Here is a 7,018-nt window from a genome sequence, read left to right on the forward strand (position 1 = left end):
CACTTGATCTGCAAAAAATGACCATTTGAGAAATTAGCCCTTGAAACGAGTAAGTTCCCATATATAACAAAAATCCTTTGAAATGGTTAAATACCCAATCTTAAACAAATAACACTTGAAATGCAAAAACGCCCATTTGAGAAATTATCCCTTGAAATGAGTAAATGCCCATATATAACAAAAATTCTTTGAAATGCTTAAATATTCAATCTCTAACAAATAGCACTTGAAATGCAAAAACGTCCATTTGAGAAATTATAATTCTTTGAAATGCTTAAAATCCAATCTCTAACAAATAGCACTTGAAATGCATAAGTGACCATTTGAGAAATTAACTAATGAAATGAGTAAATGAATATGAGACAATGATTGACGAAACACAAAGACAAGAAGGAATACTTAAGTTAGATCATGTCTGGTTGGACTAGATAAGTTAGGATACATCAGTTTGGGAAAGTAAGATTAAGTTAGGTAAGACAAGTTAGGTTAGGATAGGATAGGTAAAGTTAGGTAAGATAGGGAAGGTAAGGTAAGTTATGTTAAGCAGAATAAGTTAGGTAAGTTAAGTTAGGATAGGTAAAGTTAGGTTAAGTTAGGGAAGGTAAGGTAAGTTATGTTAGGATAGGTAAAGTTAGGTAAGATAGGGAAGGTAAGGTAAGTTATGTTAGGATAGGTAAAGTTAGGTTATGAAAGGCAAGTTAAGTTAGGATAGGTAAAGTTAGGTTAAGTTAGGGAAGGTAAGGTAAGTTATGTTAGGATAGGTGAAGTTAGGTAAGATAGGGAAGGTAAGGTAAGGTATGTTAGGATAGGTAAAGCTAGATTTAGGAACGTTACGTTAACTAAGTAACATTGGGTGGAGAGGATAGGTTACGTAGGTTTGAACAGTGTAGTTCAGAGAACAGTTTTAGGGTAAAGCAACTAAGAAAATATGTTTTAACAGAAATGCAGGTTTGGTATGAAAAGCTGAACTAGTTACATTTTGGAGAGAAAATTTTATGACTGAAGATGTCTTAAAGAATAACATGATGGAAGAAGGAGAGTTTCTTTGATGAATGAAGGTGTCTTAGAGAACAACTTTGGAGAACGAAGATGAATTAGAGATCGCTTTGATGACTCTGAGAATAACTCTGGTCAACGAATATGGATTAGAAAGTTTCTCTAATGAACGAAGGTGAGTTAAGATTAACTTTTATGATTTAGAGAACATCTTTGGTAGCTCTGAGAATAACTTTTATGCCTCTGAGAATAACTTTTATGCCTTAGAGATAAACTTTGATGAGCAAGATTATTTTTAGATGTCTCTGAGAATAAATTTTATGTCATAGAGAATAACATTTGATGACTTTGAGAATAACTTTTGATAACTCTTAGAACAACTTTGATGTCTTAGAGAATAACTTTAGATGTCTCTGAGAATGTCTTTGGATAACTCTGAGATTAACTTTGATGTCTTTGAAACAACTTTGACGTCTCTTGGAATAACTTTTGTGGACATGAGAATATCTTTGGATAACTCTGAGATTAACTTTGATAGCTCTGGGAATAACTTTTATGATTTTGAGAACATCTTTGATGTCTTGGAGAACAACATTGATGTTTAGAGAACAACTTTGATGACCAAGATTAACTTTAGATGTCTCTGAGAATAACTTTATAACATAGAAATTAACTTTAGATGTCTCTGAAAATAACTTTGATGACCAAGATTAACTTTAGATGTCTCTGAGAATAACTTTATAACATAGAAATTAACTTTAGATGTCTCTGAAAATAACTTTATAACATAGAAATTAACTTTAGATGTCTCTGAAAATAACTTTGATGACTTCGAGAATAACATTTGATGACTCTGAGAACAAGTTTGATAGCTCTGAGAATAACTTTAGATGTCTCTGAAAATAACTTTGATGAAAGAAGATGTCTTAGATTAACTTTTGATGACTTTGAAAACAAGTTTGATGAACAAAGATGTTTTGAAAGTTTCTCTGACGAACGAAGGTGACTCTGAGAATAACTTTTATGTCTTAGAGAAGAACATTGATGGTTTAGAGAGAATATCTTTGATGAAAAATGATGTCTTAGATTAACTTTGATGACTCTGTGAATAAGTTTGATGACTTTGAGAACAAGTTTGATAGCTCTGAGAATGACTTTTATGCCTCTGAGAATAACTTTGATGAATAAAGATGTTTTGGAAAGTTTCTCTGAAGAACGAAGGTGACTCTGAGAATAACTTTTGTTAGCTCTTTGAATAACTTTGATGTCTTTGAAACAACTTTGATGAACGAGAGTGAGTTAGAGATTACCTTTGTTAACTCTGAGATCAACTTTGATGAACAAAAGAGAGTTAGAGATTACATTTGATAACTCTAAGATTAACTTTAGATGTCTCTGAGACAAACTTTTATAACATAGAAATTAACTTTAATGACCAAAAGTGAGTTAGAGAATACCTTTTGATGACTCCGAGAATAATTTTGATAGCTCTGAGAATGACTTTTGTTGTCTTGGAATAACTTTTGATTGTTCTGAGAATAACTTTTGTTGTCTCGGAATAACTTTTGATTGTGCTGAGAATAACTTTGAGGGCTTAGAGAATGTCTTTGATGAATGGAAGAGTCCCATTGAAGTCTTAAGGAAGTCTTTGATGTCTCGAAGGATGTCTTAGAGTGTAACTTTGGTGTCTTTGAGTAAGTCCTTGATGTATTGAAGAGCGTCTTTGATTTATCGAAGAGTAACTTTGGTGTAACGGAGAGCACCTTTGACTATTTTTTTTCGTACTTGACGACATATAATTTTTACGAAAGTGCTGAAAAAGTTACATTTGACTATTTTAGTGCTCCACAAAGTATAAATGTCAGTTAAGAACGACGATGATAGATATCTTTGACTATATTTTCTGACTTGACGATGGATAAAGTTAGTTATGAACAGTGCTGAAAAGATTCCTTTGACAATTTTTAGCTAAGCGAAAGGCTGTTTTAGTTAAGAACAGTGTTGGAAAGAGACTACACATGACTATTTTCAGATGAGAGAAGTGATATTTTAGTTAAGAAATGACAAGGAAACATGATGAAGTAACTATTTTTAGTTGACTGATGAATACTTTAGTTAAGGAAAAAGACAAAACATGATGAACATGACTTTTTCTGATGATTGGCAGATAATTTTAGTTATGAAATGACAATGAAACATGATGAACACGGTTATTTTCTGATGAATGGGGAATATGTTTAGTTAAGAAATGATGAAAGTTATTATTTTTAGTTGATTGACGATGGATAAAAGCTAGATATGAACAGTTTTGGAAAGTTTCCTTTGACAATTTTTTTCTTGATGAAACATAGCGCCTGTTAAGAAAGTGCTGAAAAAAGTTTCCTTTGACAATTTTTAGCTAAGAGAAAGGTTGTTTTAGTTAAGAACAGTGTTGAACGAGGCTATTTCTGACTATTTTTAGTTGACTGGATAATAAGTTTAGTTGAGAAATGACGAAAGTGACTATGTTTTTAGTTGATTGGTGAAAGATTTTTTAGTTAAGGAACGTTAGATAACATGTAAGGGGAAAAACCTAGAGAACATATGGGGAACATGGCAAAGAACATATGTAAGAAAAGTTGATGAATACAGTGAACATGCTGGGAATATGAACTTACAGAGAACATGAAAACATGATAAGGAGAATAGGGATTACAAAGAATGAACAATGGACTTGTGAAGAACATGGAGAATATGACAAAAGAATGTAGAAAACATGTAAGTGAAGGTGAAAAACGAAGTGATCTTGTGAGGAACATGAACTTGTAGAGGAACATGAATATTGACAAAGAACACAAAATATGGAAGTTAGCATGAATATTGAGTATAAAAGTTGTAAAGAGAACATGTGATGAATATGAAAACATAGAAAATATGACTAGAATTTGTAGAGAACATAATGAGACTAAGAGAAAGATTACATAAAAAATGGAGATACTTGTGAAAATATGAACTGAATGGGACTGTGAACATTTGAAGAACATGGAGTGAACACGGATGAGAATACGAAGAACACAGTGAATATAGAGAAAATATGCAAATACAGTATGATTATTGAAGGTTTTGATACGTTGGGGATGAGAAGGTAAGGGAGGGAAAGGGTAAGAGTTAAGCTTGGAGACGGACTTGATCGAAAATATTTATGTCTGATGATCTAAGGCTGAGGGAATGGAACTTGGTTAATGCCCTGATTAATTTTACTACGTTAGAAAATAAGGTGATCTTAAATCTTAGGATGATTTAGTTGGAAATAAAGAACTTGCACAAATGAACTAAGCTGGGGCACAAGAGTTGAAACTTGATAACTGAACTGGTTTTTATTTACTATGTCTGAAAATGTAGTTGGGTGTTTAAATCTCAGGGGGATTTGGATTGATAGTAATGAATTTACAGGAGTGAACTTGGACAGAGGACAAGAGCTAGAGTTTTATAATTGTTTTCATCATATTTACTATGTCTGAAATACAGAGGGTAAAAATTTCGGGGAAATTGATGGTTTATTTACAAAGACTTGAGGGTGGAAGAGGGTGGGGGACGAGAGCTGGAGCTCAGTAACTGACTTGATCTTATTTACTAACTTTGAAGTATGTCTGCTTTTAATTTTAGGGAAATTGATGGGTTATTTACAAAGATACGAAAGAGAATTAGGGCGGGGACGAGAGCTGGAGCTCGATAACTGACTTGATTTTATTTACGGTGTCTGAAATACAGAGGGTAAAAATTTAAGGGAAATTGATGGTTTATTTACAAAGATACGAAAAAGAACTAAGGCGGAGGACAAGCGCTGGAGCTTGGTAACTGTTTTGATCTTATTTACGGTGCCCGAAATACAGAGGGTAGAAATTTCAGGGAAATTGGACTGATACTAACGAAGATACGAGAGAGAGCTAAGGCGGAGGACAAGCGCTGGAGCTTGGTAACTGTTTTGATCTTATTTACGGTGCCTGAAATACAGAGGGTAGAAATTTCAGGGAAATTGGACTGATACTAACGAAGATACGAGAGAGAGCTAAGGCGGAGGACAAGCGCTGGAGCTTGGTAACTAAATTACTGTATTGAACTACATTTGAAATATGATTATTTTTAAATTTTAGAGGGATTGGAATGATAGTATTCATTATACGACAGGGGACTAAGGTGGGGGAACGTGAGCTAGAACATGCTTACTAACATGATTTATTTGTGTAAAACTGACTTGCTTAATGAAAAGGAGCAAACATACGATGTTGGAAAATAGTTGAACTGAATGAAAGGAGAGAGAGAGAGAGAGGAGGGGCGGTTGAGATATTATTATGGAGAAGATAAGATAAGAGGTCTGGCTGGCCGGGCGTAAGGTAAATAAAGGTGACGCGAGAGATTGCGAGGTAAGGGGGGAGGGAGGGGGGTGTGATGTACGAAACCCTGAAAACCATGACTTACACAGGTGATTTTCTAAATTTATATGAATAACTAAGGCTTACATAGACGATTTTGTAAGTTGAAAACATGTAAAATATGTCCGTAGAGTTCTCCTGGAAGCCCTAAAGAGCTACATACGTTACTTGAATTTGTCCCATAAGGCCTTAACAAACTTCTAAGTCTCGGAAATTATTTTTCTCATAAGAAATCCTTACTTCTAAAATCTGTGACTGTCCAAATTCGCCTGAAAAACCCTGGTTCACAAACATGAATTTCTAAATTCACCTGAAAAAACCCTGGCTCACACGCGGGATATTGGACCTGAAAAAAAAAAATCGTCTGTGCGTCTTACACCGCACAGGGGTCCTCCGCCCAAAAAAAAAAAATCGTCTGTGGCGTGTCAACCCTACTACTACTAACATCCAGGTACCTATTTTACTGCTAGGTAACAGGGGCATAGAGTGAAAGAAACTCTGCCCATTGTTTCTCGCCGGCGCCCGAGATCGAACCCGGGACCACAGGATCACGCGTACAGTGTTCTGTCCGCTTAGCCGCCAACTCCCTTAGCCTGCATCTTAACCTGAGGTATCTTATCTTGATCTTTTTGGTATGATTTCGGGGCTTTTTAGTGTCCCCGCGGCCCGGTCCTCGACCAGGCCTCCACCCCCAGGAAGTAGCCCGTGACAGCTGACTAACATCCAGGTACCTATTTTACTGCTAGGTAACAGGGGCATAGAGTGAAAGAAACTCTGCCCATTGTTTCTCGCCGGTGCCCGGGATCGAACTCGGGACCACAGGATCACAAGTTCAGCGTGCTGTCCTCTCGGCCGACTAACTCCCTTCAAAGGTAACCTGAAGATTAGTAATAGAACACCTGGTGTTGGGTCAATTATGGGTCAATAGGTTTTCTGTAGTTACCTTCATTCTTATGTTCATAATAGAAGTAGGATCCCTTAATTGTTTCAAGCGTATCTTGTAACTATATCATCATTACCTAGCCTTAAAACCTTACATTTGTCAGCATTAAACTGCATCTGCCAATCTTTTGACCATTTCAAAACCCAATTTAGATCGTCTTGAAGTGATAGCGAGTCTTTCCATGTTTATTTCCCTCCAGATTTTTGTATCAGGAAATTTGGAATATTGTTGCTGAAACCTGAATCTAAATCATTTATATATATTATGAATACCAGAGATCCCAGAACAGAGCCTTGAGGCACTCTACTTACAACATTTTCCCACTCTGACTTAACCCCCATTTATACCAACTCTAAGTTTCCTTTGGTATAGCTATATTAGTATAATATTAGTATAGACATAGCATAATGTTCCTAGTAGATAATCTTGGTATAGACCAAAAGCCGTCTGTTTTCTGTTTTTTATATTCTTTATAGTTCTCGATTATTACCTCTTTTTTTGCTATATTTAGCAAGTGTTTAATGAACAGTTAGTTTGTCTGTAGAGATGAATCCCTAAATTATAGTGCTGTAACTAAGAACAAAGTATTCAATAAATGTGAAATTTTAAGTTAAACATTTAAAACAATGGTCTCTTAGAAGAATTTGTTTTCGACTTTTACCTTAAC

Source organism: Procambarus clarkii, chromosome 56, assembly GCF_040958095.1.
Source record: "Procambarus clarkii isolate CNS0578487 chromosome 56, FALCON_Pclarkii_2.0, whole genome shotgun sequence".
NCBI lineage: Eukaryota > Metazoa > Arthropoda > Malacostraca > Decapoda > Cambaridae > Procambarus > Procambarus clarkii.